This window comes from Coturnix japonica, chromosome 28 (assembly GCF_054131305.1).
Source record: "Coturnix japonica strain WE chromosome 28, WE-NBRP24, whole genome shotgun sequence".
NCBI lineage: Eukaryota > Metazoa > Chordata > Aves > Galliformes > Phasianidae > Coturnix > Coturnix japonica.
Window position 1 is genome coordinate 7,211,230 of NC_140690.1, and position 26,002 is coordinate 7,237,231.

Here is a 26,002-nt window from a genome sequence, read left to right on the forward strand (position 1 = left end):
TGCGTACTGGGGGGAGCTGCTCTTCATAGTTTTGAAGTGTCATAATCAGTTCAAAAACTCGGGGTCTTCTCTCTTGTTCCTCAGATCTTCCAAATGTCGTTGCCAGTGTGTGTGCATATCTTTCTGGTGCTGTACTTGTGAGTTTCTGCCACATGCTAGGCTTGGTCCTCACTCTCTCAGGATCACGGTCTTGTGGATCAGGGTCATACAACATTTCCACCACGGTCATTTCCCTCAGGTACTGGATACCTTTTTCGATGGTATCCCACTTAATAGTCTGAGGCTTCAAAGCATCCTTGAAGGGTTACATTTCCCTCACGGCTGTTAACAGTCCAGAGGGTGCCAGCTCCATCCAAACATCTGCTAATCTCTCTGTCGATAGCTGGGTCTCTGGCAATGCTTCCTAGTTGGTGAGATTCATTACCAGCTAGAGACAGGCTGTTGGCCCCGTTGTCCCAGCAGCTAATCAATCAGGCAAGAGACCTTCATTTTGATGCCATGTAAACTCCTTTCTTGAGCCTTGGAATTCATCCATCTTCAGAGATTGATGTATGGTAATAGAGATTTCCTCCTCATCACTCTCTTCTTCATGCCTCTTAGTTGTTTTTTTTTGTTTTTTTTTTGTTTTTTTTTTTGCATTTCTCAGTGCCAATCCAGACCCCCTACCTGGATCTTCTGCTGCCTCCTCCTCTGCTTCTCCTTCTTCTCATCCTAGACACAAGGACACCTGTTTCCATTTCTTCCTTCCACAGGGGCAACTGATATTGTTACTGGTGCCTCCTGTGACTGATCAGAGTTGACTTGGGGATTTTTTTTTTTTTTGAGGCTTGAACCTCAGATCGGAAACTCTCCCTCTCCAGGGTAGTAGTATATAGAGCACGGTAAGCATAAGCCAAACCCCAAGTGTGGTTTACCTCCTTAGATCTCTGACTCAAATACTCAATTTCTCAGGGTCCCTCAGGTGTTCAAGAGTGAAATCCCATGACACTGCGGGTCCCCACGCTTCTACGATTTTTCCTAAACCTTTCCATATTCCCTGCCAGTCAGCATTTTCTGGTTTTGGAGGGGACTTCCGCATAGAACGAATGGAGAGGAGTACATTCATATATATTGATACTGATAACATGAACATGAGTATGAACACAAGGATGAACACTAACTCGGTTTTCAAAAACTGTGCGGCAATCTGATAAGGCAGCCTGGAAACCGGATTGAACATCGTGGTGTTTGTAAAACTAGCTGCTGTGAAATTAGCAATTGTGAAATTAGTCATTCTAAAATTAACTATTTCATCTGGGATGCAAGTGTCAAAATTCACATCATACCACATTGCGTAGAAGTACCAGGCCCTTACTTGGTCGTATAATGCATATATTCTATAACAAGAAATCAATAAATTAAGAAGGGCCAGTAAGTTTCAAAGAACATGATGGCTTTGAATCCCCTATGCAGTGCTCCTAAAATAAAGAGCAGACTCATAGCTGGCAGTAGCTGGCAGGCACTGTAAAAGTCAGAGCTAGCTAGCTGTGCTCTGGGAGAGAAAGAAATCCCTTTGTTTTCTTTACAAAAGCAAGATAACAATGCTCAGAGTTTACAGCTACCCCTGAATTTTGACAGTTTGCCTGGACTTTCAAGGTCACGTTCTCAGTGAGCAGCTATGAAAAGATATCACATCCCTAACGAAGCTCTCTGAGAGCAAAGAGAGATTTGTTCTAAAAGCTAAAAAGCAGCAGCTTATGCCCGCCATCTCCACCAAAATCTGTCACAGGTTACCTAGATTTACCTTTGCGAATGACAGGGGGCAGCTGCCCTGTAGGGTCCCCAGCCCAAAAAAGAGAGCTCCAGTCTGGGAGGAGATTATACATATGTCCTCCTCCCATGACTAACTTTGGCCGCGAAGTCCTCGGGGATATGTAGTTTTCTTCTGAGAGATGAGTATTTGGAACGTTGTTATTCCATGGAACTGGAGTATGAAGCTTCTAATGATCAACACTGCACATAATGTTATGATGTGGCACTTGTGCGGCAGGAGGTGGATGATGAGGGGCAGGAGCTGGCACTTGTGAAGCATGAGCTGGCACTTGTGGAGCAGGAATTGGCAGTTGTGGGGCAGGAGGTGGCACTTGTTGGATGGGAGGTGGTTGATATGGGGAAGGAGGTGGCAATTGTGCGGTTCGAGGTGGCACTTGTGGAGCAGGATGTGGACGTTGCATGGCAGGATTTGGCACTTGTGGGGTGAGAGGTGGCACTTGTGGGGCAGGAGGTTGCACTTGTGGGGCAGGATTTGGAACTTGTGGGGCAGGATGTGGCACACGTTGGGCAGGAGTTGGCACTTGTATGGCGGGTTGTTGAAGTTGTGGGTCGGGAGGTGGCCTTTGTGGGGCTGGAACTGGCTCTTGTGGGGCAGGAGGTGGAAGTTGTAGGGCAGGAAATGGCACTTGTGGGGCAGGAGGTGGCACTTGTGGGGCAAGAAATGGAACTTGTGGGGCAGGAGTTGGCACTTGTGGGTCAGGTGGTGGCACTTGTGGTGTGGGATGTGGCACTTGTGGAATTGGAGTTGGCACTAGTGCGGCAGAAGGTGGAAGTTGTGGGGAAGTATTTGGCACTTGTGGGGCAAGAGGTGGAACTTGTGGGGCAGGAGGTGGCATTTGTGGAGCATGAGTTGACACTTGTGGGGCAGGAGGTGGCACTTGTGGGGCAGGAGGTGGTCCTTGTGGGACGAGAGGTGGCACTTGTTGGGCAGGAGGTGGAACTTATGGGGCGTTACGTGGAAGTTGTGGGGCGGGAGGTGGCACCTGTGGAAATGGAGATGGCACTAGTGGGGCAGGTAGTGGCACTTGTGGGGCGGGATATGGAACTTATGGGGCAGGAGTTGACACTTTTCGGGCAGGAGGTGTAAGTTGTGGGGCTGGACGTGGCTCTTGTGGGGCGGGAGTTGGCATTTTGGGGAGGGTGGTGGCACTTGTTTGGCAGGAGGTGGCACTTGTGGGGCAGGAGTTGGCACTTGTGGGGCAGGAGTTGGCACTTGTGGGACAAGAGTTGGCACTTGTTGGGCAGGAGGTGGAACTTATGGGGCGTTACGTGGAAGTTGTGGGGCGGGAGGTGGCTCTTTGGAGCCAGGAGGTTGCTCTTGTGGGGCGGGAGGTGGCACTTGTGGGTCGGGAGGTGGCACTACTGGGGCAGGAGGTGGAAGTTGTGGAGTGGGAGGTGGAAGTTGTGGAGCGGGTGGTGGCACTTGTGGGGCGAAAGGTGGCATTTGTGGGGCAGGAGGTTGCACTTGTGGGGCAGGAGGTGGCACTTGTGGGGCGGAAATTGGAACTTGTTGGGAGGGAAGAGGTACTTGTGGGGCAGGAAGTGGCTCTTGTCGGGCAGGAGCTGGCACTTGTGGGGCAGGAGGTTGCACTTGTGCGTCAGGGGGAGGAAGTTGGGCGGTCAGTGACACTTGTGGGGCAGGAGGTGGATTATTTGGGGGGGAGGTTGCAGTGGTGTGGCAAATTGTGGCACTTGTGGGGCAGGAGCTGGCACTTCAGGGGAATGAGCTGGCACTTGTAGGGCAGGAATTGGCACTTGTGGGGCAGGAGGTGGAACTTGTGGGGGGGGATGTGGCACTTGTGGGGTGGGAGGTGGCACTTGTGGGATGCGAGGTGGCACTTGTGGGGCAGGAGGTGGCACTTGTGGGGCAGGAGGAGGCTGTTGTTGGGCGGGAGGTGGGACTTGTGTAACAAGAGGTGGAAATTGTGCGGTGGGATGTGGCACTTGTGGGGCAAGGGGTGGCACTTGCGGGGCTGGGGGCGGCACTTGTGGGGCAGTGTGTGGCACTTGAGGGGCGGGAGGTGGCAATTGTGGGGCAGGAGGTGGCACTTGTGGGGCGGGATGTGGCAGTTGTGGGGCAGATGATGACACCTGTGGGGCGGGAGGTGGATGTTTTGGGGAAGGAGGTTGAAGTTGTGGGGAGGGTGGTGGCACTTGTGGGGCGGGAGGTGGCACTAGTGGGGCATGAGTTGGCACTTTTGGGCTGGGTCATAGCACTTGTTGGGCAGGGGTTGGCACTTGTGGGGCAGGAAATGTTACTTGTGGGGCAAGAAGTGGCTCTTGAAGGGCAGGAGGTGGCACTTGTGGGGCAGGAGTTAATTCTTGTGGATCTGGAGGTGGCACTTGTGGGCCTGGAGGTTGCACTTGTGAGGCGGGAGGTGGAAGTTGTGGGGCGGGTGGTGGCAGTTGTGGGGCTGGAGGTATCACTTGTGTGGCAGGAAGTGGCACTTGTGGAGCAGAAGGTGGCACTTGAGGGGCAGGAGCTGGCACTTGTGGGGCAGAAGTTGGCACATGTGGGTCGGGAGGTGGCACTTGTGGGGCGGGAGGTGGAACTTGTGGTGCGGGAGGTGGCACTTGTGGGTCAGGAGTTGGATTTGTGGGGCGGGTTGTGGCACTTGTGGGGCGGGAGGTGGCACTTGTGGGGCGTGAGGTGGAAGTTGTGGGGCGGCAGGTGGCAATTGTGGGTCAGGAGGAGGCATTTGTGAGGCAGGAGGTGGATGATGTGGGGCAGGAGGTGGCACTTGTGGGGAAGTAGGTAGCACTTGTGTGGCAGGAGGAGGCACATGTGGGGCAGGAGGAGGCTGTTGTTGGGCGGGAAGTGGAAGTTGTGGGGCGGGAGGTGGCAATTATGGGGCAGGAGATGGTATTTGTTGTGCAGTAGGTGGCACCTGTGGAGTGGGAGCTGGAAGTTGTGGGGCAGGAGGTGGAAGTTGCAGGGCAGGATTTGGCATTTGTGGGGCAGGAGGTGGCACTTGTGGGGCAGGTGCTGGCACTTGTGGGGCATGAGCTGGCAATTGTTGGGCAGGAATTGGCACTTGTGGGGCAGGAGGTGGCACTTGTGGGGAAGGAGGCTGTCTTTGTGGGGTTGGAGGTGGCACATGTGGGGCAGGAAGTTGATGATGTGGGGCAGGAGCTGGCACATGTGAAGCATGAGCTGGCACTTGTGGGGCGAGAGGAGCTGGACTTGCAGGGTGACAGGTGGCACTTGTGGGGCGGGAGGTGGCACTTGTGGGGCAGGTGTTGGCACTTGTGGGGCAGGTGTTGGCACTTGTGGGGCAGGAGGTGGAAGTTGTGGGGCAGTAGGTTGCACTTGTGCGTGGGAGGTGGATGTTGTGGGGCAGGAAATGGCACCTGTGGGGCAGGAGGTGGCGCTTTTGGGGGAGGTGGTGGCATTTGCTGGGCGAGAGGTGAAACTTATGGGGCAGGAGGTGACACCTGTAGGTCAAGATGTGGAACTTGTTGGGCAGGAGGTGACACTTGTGGGGCAGGAGGTGTCAGTTGTTTGGTGGGAGGTGGCACTTGTGGGGCAGGTGGTGTCAGTTGTTTGGCGGGAGGTGGCACTTGTGGGGCAGGAGGTGGCACTTGTGGGGCAGGAGGTGGCACCTGTGAGGCAAGAGCTGGCACTTGTGGGGCAGGAGCTGACACTTGTGGGGCATGAGCTGGCACTTGTGGGGCAGGAATTGGCACTTGTGGGGCAGGAGGTGGATGATGTGGGGCAGGAGGCTGTCTTTGTGGGGTTGGAGGTGACACTTGTGGGGCAGGAAGTTGATGATGTGGGGCAGGAGCTGGCATTTGTGAAGCATGAGCTGGCACTTGTGAAGCAGGAATTGGCACTTGTAAGGCAGGAGGTGGCACTTGTGGGGCAGGAAGTGGCTCTTGTCGGGCAGGAGCTGGCACTTGTAGGGCAGGAGGTTGCACTTGTGTGTCAGGAGGAGGAAGCTGGGTGGTCAGTGACACTTGTGGGGCAGGAGGTGGATTATTTGGGGGGGGAGGTGGCAGTGGTGTGGCAAAATGTGGCACTTGTGGGGCAGAAGCTGGCACTTCAGGGGAATGAGCTGGCACTTGTGGGGCAGGAATTGGCACTTGTAAGGCAGGAGGTGGAACTTGTGGGGCGGGATGTGGCACTTGCGGGATGCGAGGTGGCACTTGTGGGGCAGGAGTTGGCACTTGTGGGTCAGGTGGTTGTACTTCTGGGGCAGAAGGTGGCACTTGTGGGGCAGGAGGTGGAAGTTGTGGGGCAGGAGGTGACATTTGTGGAACAGGAGGTGGATGATGTGGGGCAGGAGGTAGCAATTTTGGGCCGGGACGTGGCACTAGTGGGGCGAGATATTGCACTTGTTGGGCGGGAGGTGGCACTTTTGGGGCATAAGGTGAAAATTGAGGGACATGAGGTGGCACTTGTGGGGCAGGAGTTGGCACTTGTGTGGTAGGAGGTGGCAATTGTGGGGCAGGAGCTTGCAGTTGTGAGGCAGGATGTGGAAGTTGTGGGGCGGGTTGTGGCAGCTGTGGGGCTGGAGGTGTCACTTGTGCAGCGGGAAGTGGCACTTGTAAGGCAGGAAGTAGCACTTGTGGGGCAGGAGGTGGCGCTTTTGGAGCGTGAGGTGGATGTTGTGGGGCAGGAGTTGGCACTTGTGGGGCGAGAGTTGGCACTTGTGGGGCAGGAGGTTGCACTTGTGGGGTGGGATGTGGTACTTGTGGGGCGGGAGGTGGCACTTGTTGGGGGGGTGGTAGCAATTGTGGGGCAGGAGGTGGCACTTGTTGGGCGAAAGTTGCAATTGTGAGACGGGAGGTGGCAATTGTGGGTCACGTAGTGGCACTTGTGGGTCAGGAGGTGGTACTTGTGGGGCGGGCGGTGGAACTGGTGGGGCTGGAGGTGGCACTTGTGGGGTGGGAGGTGGCACTTGTGGGGCAGGAGGTGGCAATTTTGGAGCAGGACGTGGATTATGTGGGGCAGGAGGTGGCACTTGTGGGGCAGGATGTGGAAGTTGTGGGTCAGGAGGTGACATTTGTGGAACAGGAGGTGGATGATGTGGGGAAGGAGGTGGATGATGATGGAGCAGGACGTGGATTATGTGGGGCAGGAGGTGGCACCTGTGGGGCAGGAGATGGCACTTGTGGGGCGGGAGGTAAAAATTGTGGGGTGGGAGGTGGAAATTGTGGGGCAAGGGGTGGCAGTTGCGGGGCTGGGGGCGGCACTTGTGGGGCAGTGTGTGGCACTTGAGGGGCAGGAGGTGGCACTTGTGGGGCGGGATGTGGCAGTTGTGGGGCAGATGATGACACCTGTGGGGCGGGAGGTGGATGTTTTGGGGAAGGAGGTTGAAGTTGTGGGGAGGGTGGTGGCACTTGTGGGGCGGGAGGTGGCACTAGTGGGGCAGGAGTTGGCACTTTTGGGCTGGGTCATAGCACTTGTTGGGCAGGGGTTGGCACTTGTGGGGCAGGAAATGTTACTTGTGGGGCAAGAAGTGACTCTTGAAGGGCAGGAGGAGGCACTTGTGGGGCAGGAGTTAATTCTTGTGGATCTGGAGGTGGCACTTGTGGGCCTGGAGGTTGCACTTGTGAGGCGGGAGGTGGAAGTTGTGGGGCAGGTGCTGGCAGTTGTGGGGCTGGAGGTATCACTTGTGCGGCAGGAAGTGGCACTTGTGGAGCAGAAGGTGGCACTTGTGGGGAAGAGGTGACACTTGAGGGGCTGGAGCTGGCACTTGTGGGGCAGATGTTGGCACATGTGGGTCGGGAGGTGGCACTTGTGGGTCAGTAGTTGGATTTGTGGGGCGGGTTGTGGCACATGTGGGTCGGGAGGTGGCACTTGTGGGGCGTGAGGTGGAAGTTGTGGGGCGGCAGGTGGCAATTGTGGGTCAGGAGGAGGCATTTGTGAGGCAGGAGGTGGATGATGTGGGGCAGGAGGTGGATGATGTGGGGCAGGAGGTGGCACTTGTGGGGAAGTAGGTGGCACTTGTGGGGCAGGAGGTGGCACTTGTGTGGCAGGAGGAGGCACTTGTGGGGCAGAAGGTGGCACTTGTGGGGCAGGAGGTGGAAGTTGTGGGTCAGGAGGTGACATTTGTGGAACAGGAGGTGGATGATGTGGAACAGTAGGTGGCACCTGTGGGGCGGGAGGCTGCACTTATGGGGCAGGAGATGGTATTTGTTGTGCAGTAGGTGGCACTTGTGGAGTGGGAGATGGAAGTTGTGGGGCAGGAGGTGGCAACTGTGGGCCGGGAGCTGGAACTATTGGGGCAGGAGCTGGAAGTTGTGGGTCAGGAGGTGGCACTTGTGGTGCAGGAGGTGGCACTTGTGGGGTAGTTGGTGGATGATGTGGGGCAGGAGTTGGCACTTGTGGGGTAAGGGTTGGCACTTGTGGGTGGGAGGAGGCACTTGTGGGGCGGGGGGTGGCAATTCCTAGGTGGGAAGTGGCAGTTGTGGGGCAGTAGCTTGAAGGTTTGGGGCAGGACGTGGCACTTGTGGGGTGGAAGGTAAGAAGATTTGGGGTGTGACGTGGAAGTAGTGGGGCAGGAGGTGGCACTTATGTGGCGGGAGGTGGCACTTGTTGGGCAGGAGTTGGCACTTGTGTGGCTGGATGTTGAAGCTGTGGGGTGAGAGGTAACACTTGTGGGGCAGGAGTTGGCACTTGTGGGTCAGGTGGTGGCACATGTGGGGCGGGGGTCGACGTTGTGGGGCAAGAGGTGTAACTTGTCGGGCAAGAGGTGTAACTTGTGGGGCAGGAGGTGGCAATAGAGGGGCGGGAGGTGGCACTTGTGGGGCAGGAGATGGCACTTGTGGAGCAGTAGGTGGAGGTTCCGCGTCAGGATTTGGCACTTGTGGGGCGGGAGATGGCACTTGTGGGGCAGGACGTGGCACTTGTGTGTCTGGAGGTTAAACTTGTGGGGCGGGAGGTGGCACTTGTGGGGAAGGAGGTGGCACTTGTGGGGCGGGAGATGGCACTTGTGTGTCTGGAGGTTAAACTTGTGGGGTGGGAGGTGGCACTTGTGGGGAAGGAGGTGGCACTTGTGGGGCAGGAGGTGGCAAATGTGGTGCAGGAAATGGCACTTGTGGGGCAGGAGTTGGCACATGTGGGATAGGAGGTGGCACTTGTGGGGCAGGAGGTGGATGATGTGGGGCAGGAGCTGGCAATTGTGAAGCATGAGCTGGCACTTTTAGGGCTGGAATTGGCACTTGTGCCACAGGAGGTGGCACTTGTGGGGTGGGAGGTGGATGATGTGGGGCAGGAGGTGGAAGTTGCGTGGCAGGATTTGGCCCTTGTGGGGCGGGAGATGGCACTTGTGGGGCAGGACGTGGCACTTGTGGAGTGGGAGGGGGCACTTGTGGGGCCTGAGGTGGCACTTGTAGGGCAGGAGGTGGCATTTGTGGGGCGGGAGGTGGAAGCTGTGAGGCAGGGGGTGGCACTTGTAAGGCAGGAGGTAGAACTTGTGGGGCAGGAGTTGGCAGTTGTGGGGCGCGAGTTGGCACTTGTGGGGCAGGTAGTTGCATTAGTGGGGCAGGAGTTGGCACTTGTGGGTCAGGTGGTGGCACTTGTGGGGCGGGATGTGGAAGTTGTGGGGCGTGAGGTGTCACTTGTGGGGCAGAAGTTGACACTGTTGGGGTGTGAGGTGGCACTAGTGGGGCGGAAGGTGGCACTTGTGGGGCAGGAGGTGACACTTGTGGGGCAGGATGTGGCACTTGTGCGTGGGAGGTGGAGTTTGTGGAGAGGGAGGTGGCGCTTGTGGGGCGGGAGGTGGCACTTGTGGGGAGGAGGTGGAACTTGTGGGGCGGGAGGTGGAAGTTGTGATGCAGGAGGTGGTACATGTGGGGCGGGATGTGGCACTCGTGAGCAGGGAGGTGGCACTTGTGGGGCAGGAGGTGGATGATGAGGGGCAGGAGCTGGCACTTGTGAAGCATGAGCTGGCACTTGTGGGGCAGGAATTGGCAGTTGTGGGGCAGGAGGTGGCACTTGTGGGGCAGGAGGTGAATGATGTGGGGCAGGAATTGGCACTTGTGGGTCGGGAGGTGGCACTTGTGGAGCGGGAGGTGGCACTTGTGGGGCAAAATGCAACACTTGTGGGGCAGGAGGTGGAAGTTGTGGAACAGAAGGTGGCACTTGTAGGGCAGGAGGTGGCACTTGTAAGGCAGGAGGTGTCAGTTGTTTGGCGGGAGGTGGCACTTGTGGGGCAGGATGTGGCACTTGTGGGGCAGGAGCTGGCACTTGTGGGGCATGAACTGGCACTTGTGGGGCAGGAATTGGCACTTGTGGGGCAGGAGCCTTCACTTGTGGGGCAGAACGTGGCACTTGTGGGGCAGGAGGTTGAAGTTGTGGTGCAGGATGTAGCACTTGTGGGGCAGGAGCTGTAAATTGTCTGGCGAGATAAGGCACTTGTGGGGCAGGAGATTGCACTAGTTTGGCAGGAGGTGGCACTTGTGGGGCGGGATGTGGCACTTGTGGGGCAGGAGGTGGCACTTGTGGAGCAGAAGGTGGATGATGTGGGGCAGGAGCTGGCAATTGTGAAGCATGAGCTGTCACTTTTGGGGCAGGAATTGTCAGTTGTGCGGCAGGAGTTGGCACTTGTGGGGCAGGATGTGGCACACGGGCAGGAGTTGGCACTTGTGGGGCAGGATGTGGCACACGGGCAGGAGTTGGCACTTGTGTGGTCGGATGTTGAAGTTGTTGGGCGGGAGGTGGCACATGTGGGACTGGAAGTGGCAGTTGTAGGGCTGGAGGTGGCACTTGTGGAATTGGAGTTGGCACTAGTGGGGCAGAAGGTGGAAGTTGTGGGGAAGTATTTGGCACTTGTGGGGCAAGAGGTGGAACTTGTGGAGCAGGAGGTGGCATTTGTGGAGCATGAGTTGACACTTGTGGGGCAGGAGGTGGCACTTGTGGGGCAGGAGGTGGCACTTGTGGGGCAGGAGGTGGTCCTTGTGGGACGAGAGGTGGCACTTGTTGGGCAGGAGGTGGAACTTATGGGGCGTTACGTGGAAGTTGTGGGGCGGGAGGTGGCTCTTTGGAGCCAGGAGGTGGCACTTGTGGACCAGGAGATGGAAGTTGTAGGGCGGGAGGTGGCACTTGTGGGGCAGGAGTTGGAAGTTGTGGAGCGGGAGGTGGCATTTGTGGGGCGAAAGGTGGCATTTGTGGGGCAGGAGGTTGCACTTGTGGGGCAGGAGGTGGCACTTGTGGGGCGGAAATTGGAACTTGTTGGGAGGGAAGAGGTACTTGTGGGGCAGGAAGTGGCTCTTGTCGGGCAGGAGCTGGCACTTGTGGGGCAGGAGGTTGCACTTGTGCGTCAGGAGGAGGAAGTTGGGCGGTCAGTGACACTTGTGGGGCAGGAGGTGGATTATTTGGGGGGGAGGTGGCAGTGGTGTGGCAAAATGTGGCACTTGTGGGGCAGGAGCTGGCACTTCAGGGGAATGAGCTGGCACTTGTAGGTCATGAATTGGCACTTGTGGCGCAGGGGGTGGATGATGTGGGGCAGGAGGATGTCATTGTGGGGCAGGAGGTGGCACTTGTGGAGCAGGAGGTGGAAGTTGAAGGGCAGGATTTGGCACTTGTGGGGCAGGAGCTGGCACTTCAGGGGAATGAGCTGGCACTTGTAGGGCAGGAATTGGCACTTGTGGGGCAGGAGGTGGTCGTTGTGGGGCAGGAGGTGGCACTTGTGGGGCAGGAAATGGCACCAGTGGGGTAGGATTTGGAACCTGTGTGGTAAGAAATGGCACTTGTTGGGCAGGAGGTGACACTTGTGGGGCGGAAGTGGAACTTGTTTGTCATGTGGCCACAATTGTTGGGCGGGAGGTGGCACTTATGGGGCAGGAGGTGGCAATTGTGGGGCGGGAGGTGGAAGTTGTGGGGCGGGAGGTGGCACCTGTGGGGCTTGAGGTGGATCTTTTTGTGCAGGAGGTGGCGCTTGTGGGGCTGGAGTTGGATGATGTGGAGCCGGAAATTTGTAGGGCACAGGTGGATGTTGTGGGGCATGATTAGGCACTTATGGGGCTGGAGGTGGCACTTGTGGGGCGGAAGTGGAACTTGTAAGACAGGAGGTGGAAATTGTTGTAGTGGGAGTTGGAAGTTGTGAGGCAGGAGGTGGCACTTGTGGGGCGGGAGATGTAACTTGAGGGGCAGGAGGTGGCACTTGTGGGGTGGGAGGTAGATGATGTGGGGCAGGAGGTGGCACTTGTGGAGCAGGAGTTGGAAGTTGCAGAACAGGATTTGGCACTTGTGGGGCAGGAGGTGGCACTTGTGTGGCGGGATGTTGAAGTTGTGGGGCGGGAGGTGGCATTTGTGGGGCTGGAACTGGCTCTTGTGGTCCGTGAGGTAGAAGTTGTGGGGCAGAAAATGGCACTTGTGGGGCAGGAGTTAGCACATGTGGGACAGGAGGTGGCATTGTGGGGCAGGAGCTGGCACTTCAGGGGAGTGAGCTAGCACTTGTAGGGCATGAATTGGCACTTGTGGTGCAGGGGGTGGATGATGTGGGGCAGGAGGTGGTCGTTGTGGGGCAGGAGGTGGCACTTGTGGGGCAGAAGGTGGATGATGTGGGACAGGACCTGGCACTTGTGGGGCATGAGCTGGCACATGTGGGGCAGGAATTGGCACTAGTGGGGCAGGAGGTGGCACTTGTTGGGTGGGAGGTGGACGATGTGGGGCAGGAGTTGGCACTTGTGGGGCAGGATGTGGCACACGTTGGGCAGGAGTCGGCACTTGTGTGGCGGGATGTTGAAGTTGTGGGGCAGGAGGTTGCACTTGTGGGTCAGGAGGAGGAAGTTGCGGTCAGTGACACTTGTGGGGCAGGAGGTGGATTATTTGGGGGGGGAGGTGGCAGTGGTGTGGCAAAATGTGGCACTTGTGGGGCAGGAGCTGGCACTTCAGGGGAATGAGCTGGCACTTGTAGGGCAGGAATTGGCACTTGTGGGGCAGGAGGTGGATGATGTGGGGCAGGAGGTGGTCATTGTGGGGCAGGAGGTGGATGATGTGGGGCAGGAGGTGGTCATTGTGGGGCAGGAGGTGGAACTTGTGGGGCAGGAGGTGGAATTTGTGGCGTGGTAGGTGGCACTTGTGGGACAGGAACTGGCACTTCTGGGGCGGGAGGTGGAAGTTGTGGGGCAGGAAATGGCACTTGTGGGGCAGGAGTTGGCACATGTGGGACAGGAGTTGGAACCTGTGGGGTAAGAAATGGCAATTGTTGGGCAGGAGGTGGCACTTGTGGGGCGGGAAGTGGATGATGTGGTGCAGGAGCTGGCACTTGTGAAGCCTGAGCTGGCACTTGTGGGGCAGGAAGTGGAACTTGTAAGACAGGAGGTGGAAATTGTGGGGCGGAATGTAAAGTTGTGGGGCAGGAGGTGGCACTTGTGGGTCAGGTGTTGGCACTTGTGGGGCAGGAGATGTAACTTGAGGGGAGGGGGTGGAAGTTGTGGGGCGGGAGGTGGCACTTGTGGGGCAGGAGGTGGCACTTGTGGGGAGGGATGTGGCACTTGTGGGGCTGGAGGTGGCACTTGTGGGGCAGGAGGTGGATGATGTGGGGCAGGAGTTGGCACTTGTGGAGCAGGAGGTAAAAGTTGCGGGGCAGGATTTGGCACTTGTGGGGCAGGATGTGGCACACGTTGGGCAGGAGGTGGCACTTGTATGGCGGGATGTTGAAGTTGTGGGGCAGGAGGTGGCATTTGTGGGGCTGGAACTGGCTCTTGTGGGGCAGGAGGTGGAAGTTGTAGGGCAGGAAATGGCACTTGTGGGGCAGGAGGTGGCACTTGTGGGGCAAGAAATGGCACTTGTGGGGCAGGAGTTGGCACTTGTGGGTCAGGTGGTGGCACTTGTGGTGTGGGAGGTGGCACTTGTGGAATTGGAGTTGGCACTAGTGCGGCAGAAGGTGGAAGTTGTGGGGAAGTATTTGGCACTTGTGGGGCAAGAGGTGGCACTTGTGGGGCAGGAGGTGGTCCTTGTGGGACGAGAGGTGGCACTTGTTGGGCAGGAGGTGGAACTTATGGGGCGTTACGTGGAAGTTGTGGGGCGGGAGGTGGCACCTATGGAAATGGAGATGGCACTAGTGGGGCAGGTAGTGGCACTTGTGGGGTGGGATATGGAACTTATGGGGCAGGAGTTAACACTCCTGCCCCATAAGTTTTTGTTTTTGGGGCAGGAGGTGGAAGTTGTGGGGCTGGACGTGGCACTTGTGGGGCGGGAGTTGGCATTTTGGGGAGGGTGGTGGCACTTGTTGGGCAGGAGGTGGCACTTGTGGGGCAGGAGATGGAAGTTGTAGGGCGGGAGGTGGCACTTGTGGGGCAGGAGGTGGAAGTTGTGGAGCGGGAGTTGGAAGTTGTAGGGCGGGAGGTGGCACTTGTGGGGCAGGAGGTTGCAGTTGTGTGTCAGGAGGAGGAAGTTGGGCAGTCAGTGACACTTGTGGGGCAGGAGCTGGCACTTCAGGGGAATGAGCTGGCACTTGTAGGTCATGAATTGGCACTTGTGGCGCAGGGGGTGGATGATGTGGGGCAGGAGGTGGTCATTGTGGGGCAGGAGGTGGCACTTGTGGAGCAGGAGGTGGATGATGAGGGGCTGGAGCTGGCACTTGTGAAGCATGAGCTGGCACTTGTGGGGCAGGAATTGGCACTTGTGGGGCAGGAGGTGGCACTTGTGGGGCCAGAGGTTGAGGTTGTGGTTCGGGAGGTGGCACTTGTGGAGCAGGAGCCTACACTTGTGGGGCAGAATGTGGCACTTGTAAGGCAGGACGTTGAAATTGTGGAGCAGGTTGTGGCACTTGTGGGGCAGGAGGTGGAAATTGTGGGGCAGGAGGTGGTAATGGTGGGGCAGGAGGTCGCACTTGTGGGCCAGGAGTTGGAAGTTGTGGGGCGGGAGAATGTGGAAGTTGTGAGGCAGGAGGTGGAAGTTGTGAGGCAGGAGGTGGAAGTTGTGGTGCAGGAGGTGGAAGTTGTGGTGCGGGAGGTGACACTTCTGGGGCGGGAGTTGGAAGTTGAGTGACGGGAGGTGGCACTTGTGGGGCAGGTTGTGGAAGTTGTGGGGCGGGAGGTTGCACTTGTGAAACAGGAGGTGGCACTTGTGGGGCAGGAGTTTGGACCTGTGGTTTAAGAAATTGCATTTGTTTGCAGGAGGTGGTACTTGTGGGGCAGGTGGTTGTACCTGTGGGGTGGGGGTGTAACTTGTGGGGCAGGAGGTGGTGATAGAGGGACGGGAGGTGGCATTTTATGGCGGGAGGTGGCACTTGTAGGGCAGGATGTGGAAGTTGTGAAGCGGGAGGTGGCACTTGTGTGGCGGGAGGTGGAATTTGTGGGGTGGTATGCAACAGATGTGGGGCAGGAAATGGCACTTGTGGGGCAGGAGTTGGTAAATGTGTGACAGGAGGTGGTACTTGTGGGGCAGGAAATGGCACCTGTGGGGCAGGAGTTGGAACATGTGGGGTAAGAAATGGCACTTGTTGGGCAGGAGGTGGCACTTGTGGAGCGGGAGGTGGTAAATGTTGGGCAGGAGGTGACACTTGTTAGACGAGAGTTGGAACTTGTGGGGCAGGAGGTGGCACTTGTGGGGTGGGAGGTGGCACTTGTGGGGCGGGATATGGAACTTATGGGGCAGGAGTTGACACTTTTGGGGCAGGAGGCAGATGTTGTGGGGCTGGACATGGCACTTGTGGGGCGGGAGTTGGATGATGTGGAGCAGCAGCTGGCACTTGTGGGGCAGGAGGTGGAACTTATGGGACGTTACGTGGAAGTTGTGAGGCGGGAGGTGGCTCTTTTGAGGCAGGAAGTGGCACTTGTGGGCCAGGAGATGGAAGTTGTGGGGTGGGAGGTGGTAGATGTTGGGCGTGAGGTGGCACTTGTGGGTCGGGAGGTGGCACTTGTGGGGCAGGAGGTGGAAGTTGTGGAGCGGGAGGTGGCATTTGTGGGGCGAAAGGTGGCACTTGTGGGGCAGGAGGTTGCATTTGTGGGGCAGGTAGTGGCACTTGTGGGGCGGAAATTGGAACTTGTTGTGAGGGAAGAGGTACTTGTGGGGCAGGAAGTGGCTCTTGTTGGGCAGGTGCTGGCACTTGTGGGGCAGGAATTGGCACTTTTGGTGCAGGGGGTGGTCGTTGTGGGGCAGGAGGTGGCACTTGTGGGGCAGGGGGTGGATGATGTGGGGCAGGAGGTGGCACTTGTGGGGCAGGGGGTGGATGATGTGGGGCAGGAGTTGGTCTTTGTCGGACAGGAGGTGGCACTTATGGGGCAGGAAGTGGATGATGTGGGGCAGGAGCTGGCACTTGTGAAGCATGAGCTGGAACTTGTGGGGCAGGAATTGGCACTTGTGGGGCAGGAGTTGGAAGTTGCAGGGCAGGATTTGGCATTTGTGGGGCAGGAGGTGGCACCTGTTGGGCAAGAGGTGGCACTTGTGGGGCATGAGCTGGCAATTGTGGGGCAGGAATTGGCACTTGTGGGGCAGGAGGTGGATGATGTGGGGCAGGAGGCTGTCTTTGTGGGGTTGGAGGTGGCACTTGTGGGGCAGGAAGTTGATGATGTGGGGCATGAGCTGGCATTTGTGAAGCATGAGCTGGCACTTGTGAAGCAGGAATTGGCACTTTTGGGGCAGGAGGTGGAACTTGTGGGGTGGGAGGTGGAATTTGTGGAGTGGGAGGTGAAACTTGTAAGGCAGGAGTTGGCACATGTGGGGGGGGAAATGGCACTTGTGGGGCAGGAAATGGCACCAGTGGGGTAGGATTTGGAACCTGTGGGGTAAGAAATGGCACTTGTTGGGCAGGAGGTGGCACTTGTGGGGCGGAAGTGGAACTTGTTTGTCATGTGGCCACAATTGTTGGGTGGGAGGTGGCACTTATGGGGCAGGAGGTGGCAATTGTGCGGCGGGAGGTGGAAGTTGTGGGGCGGGAGGTGGCACCTGTGGGGCTTGAGGTGGATCTTTTTGTGCAGGAGGTGGCGCTTGTGGGGCTGGAGTTGGATGATGTGGAGCCGGAAATTTGTAGGGCACAGGTGGATGTTGTGGGGCATGATTAGGCACTTATGGGGCTGGAGGTGGCACTTGTGGGGCGGAAGTGGAACTTGTAAGACAGGAGGTGGAAATTGTTGTAGTGGGAGTTGGAAATTGTGAGGCAGGAGGTGGCACTTGTGGGGCGGGAGATGTAACTTGAGGGGCAGGAGGTGGCACTTGTGGGGTGGGAGGTAGATGATGTGGGGCAGGAGGTGGCACTTGTGGAGCAGGAGTTGGAAGTTGCAGAACAGGATTTGGCACTTGTGGGGCAGGAGGTGGCACTTGTGTGGCAGGATGTTGAAGTTGTGGGGCGGGAGGTGGCATTTGTGGGGCTGGAACTGGCTCTTGTGGTCCGTGAGGTAGAAGTTGTGGGGCAGAAAATGGCACTTGTGGGGCAGGAGTTAGCACATGTGGGACAGGAGGTGGCATTGTGGGGCAGGAGCTGGCACTTCAGGGGAGTGAGCTGGCACTTGTAGGGCATGAATTGGCACTTGTGGTGCAGGGGGTGGATGATGTGGGGCAGGAGGTGGTCGTTGTGGGGCAGGAGGTGGCACTTGTGGGGCAGAAGGTGGATGATGTGGGACAGGACCTGGCACTTGTGGGGCATGAGCTGGCACATGTGGGGCAGGAATTGGCACTAGTGGGGCATGAGCTGGCACATGTGGGGCAGGAATTGGCACTTGTGGGGCAGGAGGTGGCACATGTTGGGTGGGAGGTGGACGATGTGGGGCAGGAGTTGGCACTTGTGGGGCAGGATGTGGCACACGTTGGGCAGGAGTCGGCACTTGTGTGGCGGGATGTTGAAGTTGTGGGGCAGGAGGTTGCACTTGTGGGTCAGGAGGAGGAAGTTGCGGTCAGTGACACTTGTGGGGCAGGAGGTGGATTATTTGGGGGGGGAGGTGGCAGTGGTGTGGCAAAATGTGGCACTTGTGGGACAGGAGCTGGCACTTCAGGGGAATGAGCTGGCACTTGTAGGGCAGGAATTGGCACTTGTGGGGCAGGAGGTGGATGATGTGGGGCAGGAGGTGGTCATTGTGGGGCAGGAGGTGGATGATGTGGGGCAGGAGGTGGTCATTGTGGGGCAGGAGGTGGAACTTGTGGGGCAGGAGGTGGAATTTGTGGCGTGGTAGGTGGCACTTGTGGGACAGGAACTGGCACTTCTGGGGCGGGAGGTGGAAGTTGTGGGGCAGGAAATGGCACTTGTGGGGCAGGAGTTGGAACCTGTGGGGTAAGAAATGGCAATTGTTGGGCAGGAGGTGGCACTTGTGGGGCGGGAAGTGGATGATGTGGTGCAGGAGCTGGCACTTGTGAAGCCTGAGCTGGCACTTGTGGGGCAGGAAGTGGAACTTGTAAGACAGGAGGTGGAAATTGTGGGGCGGAATGTAAAGTTGTGGGGCAGGAGGTGGCACTTGTGGGTCAGGTGTTGGCACTTGTGGGGCAGGAGATGTAACTTGAGGGGAGGGGGTGGAAGTTGTGGGGCGGGAGGTGGCACTTGTGGGGCAGGAGGTGGCACTTGTGGGGCTGGAGGTGGCACTTGTGGGGCAGGAGGTGGATGATGTGGGGCAGGAGTTGGCACTTGTGGAGCAGGAGGTAAAAGTTGCGGGGCAGGATTTGGCACTTGTGGGGCAGGATGTGGCACACGTTGGGCAGGAGGTGGCACTTGTATGGTGGGATGTTGAAGTTGTGGGGCGGGAGGTGGCATTTGTGGGGCTGGAACTGGCTCTTGTGGGGCAGGAGGTGGAAGTTGTAGGGCAGGAAATGGCACTTGTGGGGCAGGAGGTGGTACTTGTGGGGCAAGAAATGGCACTTGTGGGGCAGGAGGTGGCACTTGTGGGGCAAGAAATGGCACTTGTGGGGCAGGAGTTGGCACTTGTGGGTCAGGTGGTGGCACTTGTGGTGTGGGAGGTGGCACTTGTGGAATTGGAGTTGGCACTAGTGCGGCAGAAGGTGGAAGTTGTGGGGAAGTATTTGGCACTTGTGGGGCAGGAGGTGGTCCTTGTGGGACGAGAGGTGGCACTTGTTGGGCAGGAGGTGGAACTTATGGGGCGTTACGTGGAAATTGTGGGGCGGGAGGTGGCACATATGGAAATGGAGATGGCACTAGTGGGGCAGGTAGTGGCACTTGTGGGGCGGGATATGGAACTTATGGGGCAGGAGTTGACACTCCTGCCCCATAAGTTTTTGTTTTTGGGCCAGGAGGTGGAAGTTGTGGGGCTGGACGTGGCACTTGTGGGGCAGGAGTTGGCACTTGTGGGTCAGGTGGTGGCACTTGTGGTGTGGGAGGTGGCACTTGTGGAATTGGAGTTGGCACTAGTGCGGCAGAAGGTGGAAGTTGTGGGGAAGTATTTGGCACTTGTGGGGCAAGAGGTGGCACTTGTGGGGCAGGAGGTGGCACTTGTGGGGCAGGAGGTGGTCCTTGTGGGACGAGAGGTGGCACTTGTTGGGCAGGAGGTGGAACTTATGGGGCGTTACGTGGAAGTTGTGGGGCGGGAGGTGGCACCTGTGGAAATGGAGATGGCACTAGTGGGGCAGGTAGTGGCACTTGTGGGGCGGGATATGGAACTTATGGGGCAGGAGTTGACACTATGGGGGCAGGAGGTGGATGTTGTGGGGCTGGACGTGGCACTTGTGGGGCGGGAGTTTGCATTTTGGGGAGGGTGGTGGCACTTGTTGGGCAGGAGGTGGCACTTGTGGGGCAGGAGGTGGCACTTGTGGGGCAGGAGGTGGTCCTTGTGGGACGAGAGGTGGCACTTGTTGGGCAGGAGGTGGAACTTATGGGGCGTTACGTGGAAGTTGTGGGGCGGGAGGTGGCTCTTGTGGGGTGGGAGGTGGCACTTGTGGGTCGGGAGATGGCACTACTGGGGCAGGAGGTGGAAGTTGTGGAGTGGGAGGTGGAAGTTGTGGAGCGGGAGGTTGCACTTGTGTGTCAGGAGGATGAAGTTGGGCGGTCAGTGACACTTGTGGGGCAGGAGGTGGATTATTTGGGGGGAAGGTGGCAGTGGTGTGGACAAATGTGGCACTTGTGGGGCAGGAGCTGGCACTTCAGGGGAATGAGCTGGCACTTGTAGGGCAGGAATTGGCACTTGTAAGGCAGGAGGTGGAACTTCTGGGGCGGGATGTGGCACTTGTGGGATGCGAGGCGGCACTTGTGGGGCAGGAGGAGGCACTTGTGGGGCAGGAGGAGGCACTTGTGGGGCAGGAGGAGGCACTTGTAAGGCAGGAGGAGGAACTTGTGAGGCAGGAGGTGGCACTTGTGGTGCGGAAGGTGGAACTTGTGGGGCGGGAGGTGACACTTGTGGGTCAGGAGTTGGATTTGTGGGGCGGGTTGTGGCACTTGTGGGGCGGGAGGTGGCACTTGTGGGGCGTGAGGTGGAAGTTGTGGGGCGGCAGGTGGCAATTGTGGGTCAGGAGGAGGCATTTGTGAGGCAGGAGGTGGATGATGTGTGGCAGGAGGTGGCTCTTGTGGGGCAGGAGGAGGCACTTGTGGGGCAGGAGGAGGCACTTGTGGGGCAGAGGGAGGAACCTGTGGGGCAGGAGGTAGCACTTGTGGGGCAGGAGGTGGCACTTGTGGGGCAGGAGGTGGCACTTGTGGGGCAGGAGGTGGCACTTGTGTGGCAGGAGGTGGCACTTGTGGGGCAGGAGGAGGCACTTGTGGGGCAGGAGGAGGCACTTGTGGGGCAGGAGGAGGCACTTGTGGGGAAGTAGGTAGCACTTGTGGGGCAGGAGGAGGCACTTGTGGGGCAGGAGGAGGAAGTTGGGCGGTCAGTGACACTTGTGGGGCAGGAGGTGGATTATTTGGGGGGGAGGTTGCAGTGGTGTGGCAAAATGTGGAACTTGTGGGGCAGGAGCTGGCACTTCAGGGGAATGAGCTGGCACTTGTAGGGCAGGAATTGGCACTTGTAAGGCAGGAGGTGGAAATTGTGGGGCGGGATGTGGCACTTGTGGGATGCGAGGCGGCACTTGTGGTGCAGGAGGTTGCACTTGTGGGGCACGAGGAGGCTGTTGTTGGGCGGGAGGTGGGACTTGTGTAACAAGAGGTGGAAATTGTGCGGTGGGATGTGGCACTTGTGGGGCAAGGGGTGGCACTTGTGGGGCGGGATGTGGCAGTTGTGGGACAGATGATGACACCTGTGGGGCGGGAGGTGGATGTTTTGGGGAAGGAGGTTGAAGTTGTGGGGAGGGTGGTGGCACTTGTGGGGCGGGAGGTGGCACTAGTGGGGCAGGAGTTGGCACTTGTGGGGCAGGAGGAAACACTTGTGGGGAAGTAGGTAGCACTTGTTGGGAAGGAAGTGGCACTTGTGTGGCAGGAGGTGGCACTTGTGGGGCAGGAGGAGGCACTTGTGGGGCAGGAGGAGGCACTTGTGGGGCAGGAGGAGGCACTTGTGGGGCAGGAGGAGGCACTTGTGGGGCAGGAGGAGGCACTTGTGGGGCAGGAGGTGGCACTTGTGGGGCAGGAGGTGGCACTTGTGGGGCAGGAGGAGGCACTTGTGGGGCAGGAGGAGGCACTTGTGGGGCAGGAGGAGGCACTTCTGGGGAAGTAGGTAGCACTTGTGGGGCAGGAGGAGGCACTTGTGGGGCAGGAGGAGGCACTTGTGGGGCAGGAGGTGGCACTTGTGTGGCAGGAGGTGGCACTTGTGGGGCAGGAGGAGGCACTTGTGGGGCAGGATGAGGCACGTGTGGGGAAGTAGGTAGCACTTGTGGGGCAGGAGGAGGCACTTGTGGGGCAGGAGGTGGCACTTGTGGTGCGGAAGGTGGAACTTGTGGGGCGGGAGGTGGCACTTGTGGGTCAGGAGTTGGATTTGTGGGGCGGGTTGTGGCACTTGTGGTGCGGGAGGTGGAACTTGTGGGGCGGGATGTGGCACTTGTGGGATGCGAGGCGGCACTTGTGGGGCAGGAGGTTGCACTTGTGGGGCAGGAGGAGGCTGTTGTTGGGCGGGAGGTGGGACTTGTGTAACAAGAGGTGGAAATTGTGCGGTGGGATGTGGCACTTGTGGGGCAAGGGGTGGCACTTGTGGGGCGGGATGTGGCAGTTGTGGGACAGATGATGACACCTGTGGGGCGGGAGGTGGATGTTTTGGGGAAGGAGGTTGAAGTTGTGGGGAGGGTGGTGGCACTTGTGGGGCGGGAGGTGGCACTAGTGGGGCAGGAGTTGGCACTTGTGGGGCAGGAAATGTTACTTGTGGGGCAAGAAGTGGCTCTTGAAGGGCAGGAGGTGGCACTTGTGGGGCAGGAGTTAATTCTTGTGGATCTGGAGGTGGCACTTGTGGGCCTGGAGGTTGCACTTGTGAGGCGGGAGGTGGAAGTTGTGGGGCGGGTGGTGGCAGTTGTGGGGCTGGAGGTATCACTTGTGCGGCAGGAAGTGGCACTTGTGGGGAGGAGGTGACACTTGAGGGGCAGGAGCTGGCACTTGTGGGGCAGAAGTTGGTACATGTGGGTCGGGAGTTGGCACTTGTGGGGCAGGAGGTGGCACTTGTGGTGCGGGAGGTGGAACTTGTGGGGCGGGAGGTGGCACTTGTGGGGCGTGAGGTGGAAGTTGTGGGGCGGCAGGTGGCAATTGTGGGTCAGGAGGAGGCATTTGTGAGGCAGGAGGTGGATGATGTGGGGCAGGAGGTGGCACTTGTGGGGAAGTAGGTAGCACTTGTGGGGCAGGAAGTGGCACTTGTGTGGCAGGAGGTGGCACTTGTGGGGCAGGAGGAGGCACTTGTGGGGCAGGAGGAGGCACTTGTGTGGCAGGAGGAGGCACTTGTGGGGAAGTAGGTGGCACTTGTGGGGCAGGAGGAGGCACTTGTGGGGCAGGAGGTGGCACTTGTGGGGCAGGAGGTGGCACTTGTGTGGCAGAAGGTGGCACTTGTGGGGCAGGAGGAGGCACTTGTGGGGCAGGAGGTGGCACTTGTGGGGCAGGGGGAGGCACTTGTGGGGCAGGAGGAGGCACTTGTGGGGAAGTAGATAGCACTTGTGGGGCAGGAGGAGGCACTTGTTGGGCAGGAGGAGGCACTTGTGGGGCAGGAGGTGGCACTTGTGGTGCGGAAGGTGGAACTTGTGGGGCGGGAGTTGGCACTTGTGGGTCAGGAGTTGGATTTGTGGGGCGGGTTGTGGCACTTGTGGGGCGGGAGGTGGCACTTGTGGGGTGTGAGGTGGATGTTGTGGGGCGGCAGGTGGCAATTGTGGGTCAGGAGGAGGCATTTGTGAGGCAGGAGGTGGATGATGTGGGGCAGGAGGTGGCACTTGTGCGGCAGGAGGTGGCACTTGTGGGGCAGGAGGTGGCACTTGTGGGGCAGGAGGTGGCACTTGTGGGGCAGGAAGTGGCACTTGTGGGGCAGAAGTTGGCACATGTGGGTCGGGAGGTGGCACTTGTGGTGCGGGAGGTGGAACTTGTGGGGCGGGAGGTGGAATTGTGGGTCAGGAGTTGGATTTGTGGGGCGGGTTGTGGCACTTGTGGGGCGGGAGGTGGCACTTGTGGGGCGTGAGGTGGAAGTTGTGGGGCGGCAGGTGGCAATTGTGGGTCAGGAGGAGGCATTTGTGAGGCAGGAGGTGGATGATGTGGGGCAGGAGGTGGCACTTGTGGGGCAGGAGGTGGCACTTGTGTGGCAGGATGAGGCACTTGTGGGGCAGGAGGAGGCTGTTGTTGGGCGGGAAGTGGAAGTTGTGGGGTGGGAGGTGGCACTTGTGGGGCTGGATGTGGAAGTTGTGTGGCAGGATTTGACACTTCTGGGGCTGCAGGTGGCACTTGTGGGGTGGGTGGTAGAACTTGTGGGGGGTGAGGTGTAACTTGTGGAGCGGGAGTTGACAACTGTGGGACAGGAGGAGGCACTTGTGGGGCGGGAGGTGGCACTTTTAAGGCGGGAGGTGGCAGTTGTGGGGCGGGAGGTGGAAGTTGTGCGGCACGATTTAGCACTTGTGTGGCTGGAGGCGGCACTTGTGGGGCGGGAGGTGGCACTTGTGGGGCGGGAAATGGAACTTGTGGGGCAGCACGTGGCACTAGTTGAGCAGGAGGTGGAAATTGTGGGGCGGGAGGTGAATGATATGAGGCAGGAGGTAGCGGTTGTGGGGCAGGAGGTGGCACTTATGGGGCAGGAGATGGTATTTGTTGTGCAGTAGGTGGCACTTGTGGAGTGGGAGATGGAAGTTGTGGGGCAGGAGGTGACACTTGTGGGGCGGTTGGTGGATGATGTGGGGCAGGAGTTGGCACTTGTGGGGTGGAATGAGGCACTTGTGGGGCGGGGGGTGGCAATTGCTGGGTGGGAAGTGGCAGTTGTGGGGCAGTAGCTTGAAGGTCTGGGGCAGGAGGTGGCACTTGTGGGGTGGAAGGTAAGAAGATTTGGGGTGTGACGTGGAAGTAGTGGGGCGGGAGGTGGCATTTGTGGGGCGGGAGGTGGCACTTGTGTGGCTGGAGGTTGAGGTTGTGGGGCGAGAGGTAGCACTTGTGGGGCAGGAGCCGGCACTTGTGGGGCAGGACGCGACAAATGTGGTGCAGGAAATGGCACTTGTGGGGCAGGAGTTGGCACTTGTGGGTCAGGTGGTGGCACATGTGGGGCGGGGGTCGACGTTGTGGGGCAAGAGGTGTAACTTGTGGGACAGGAGGTGGCTATAGAGGGGCGGGAGGTGGCACTTGTGTGGTGGGAGGTGGCACTTGTGGGGCAGGAGATGGCATTTGTGGAGCCGGAGGTGGAAGTTGCACGTCAGGATTTGGCACTTGTGGGGCGGGAGATGGCACTTGTGGGGCGGGAGATGGCACTTGTGGGGCGGGAGATGGCACTTGTGTGTCCAGAGGTTAAACTTGTGGGTTGGGAGGTGGCACTTGTGGGGAAGGAGGTGGCAAATGTGGTGCAGGAAATGGCACTTGTGGGGCAGGAGTTGGCACATGTGGGATAGGAGGTGGCACTTGTGGGGCAGGAGGTGGATGATGCGGGGCAGGAGCTGGCAATTGTGAAGCATGAGCTGGCACTTTTAGGGCTGGAATTGGCACTTGTGCCACAGGAGGTGGCACTTGTGGGGTGGGAGGTGGATGATGTGGGGCAGGAGGTGGATGTTGCGTGGCAGGATTTGACCCTTGTGGGGCGGGAGATGGCACTTGTGGGGCAGGACGTGGCACTTGTGGAGCGGGAGGGGGCACTTGTGGGGCCTGAGGTGGCACTTGTAGGGCAGGAGGTGGCATTTGTGGGGCGGGAGGTGGAAGTTGTGATGCAGGAGGAGGTACATGTGGGGTGGGAGGTGGAAGTTGTGATGCAGGAGGTGGTACATGTGGGGCGGGAGGTGGAAGTTGTGATGCAGGAGGTGGTACATGTGGGGCGGGAGGTGTAAGTTGTGATGCAGGAGGTGGTACATGTGGGGCGGGAGGTGTAAGTTGTGATGCAGGAGGTGGTACATGTGGGGCGGGAGGTGGAAGTTGTGATGCAGGAGGTGGTACATGTGGGGCGGGAGGTGTAAGTTGTGATGCAGGAGGTGGTACATGTGGGGCGGGAGGTGGAAGTTGTGATGCAGGAGGTGGTACATGTGGGGCGGGAGGTGGAAGTTGTGATGCAGGAGGTGGTACATGTGGGGCGGGAGGTGGAAGTTGTGATGCAGGAGGTGGTACATGTGGGGCGGGATGTGGCACTCGTGAGCAGGGAGGTGGCACTTGTGGAACTTGTAGCAGGTGTAACTTGTCGGGCAGGAGGCGGCTCTTGTGGGGCTGGAGATTGATGTTGTGGGTCAGGAGGTGGCACTTGCGGGGCAGGAGGTGGATGATGAGGGGCAGGAGCTGGCACTTGTGAAGCATGAGCTGGCACTTGTGGGGCAGGAATTGGCACTTGTGGGGCAGGAGGAGGCACTTGTTGGATGGGAGGTGGTTGATATGGGGAAGGAGGTGGCAATTGTGCGGTTCGAGGTGGCACTTGTGGAGCAGGAGATGGAAGTTGCAGGGCAGGAGTTGGCACTTGTGGGTCGGGAGGTGGCACTTGTGAGGCGGGAGGTGGCACTTGTGGGGCAAAATGCAACACTTGTGGGGCAGGAGTTATAACTTGTGGGGCAGGAGGTGGAAGTTGTGGAACAGAAGGTGGCACTTGTGGGGCGGGTGGTGGCACTTGTGGGGCGGGATGTGGCACTTGTGGGGCGGGAGGTGGGACTTGTGGGGCCAGAGGTTGAGGTTGTGGTTCGGGAGGTGGCACTTGTGGAGCAGGAGCCTACACTTGTGGGGCAGAATGTGGCACTTGTAAGGCAGGACGTTGAAATTGTGGAGCAGGTTGTGGCACATGTGGGGCAGGAGGTGGAAATTGTGGG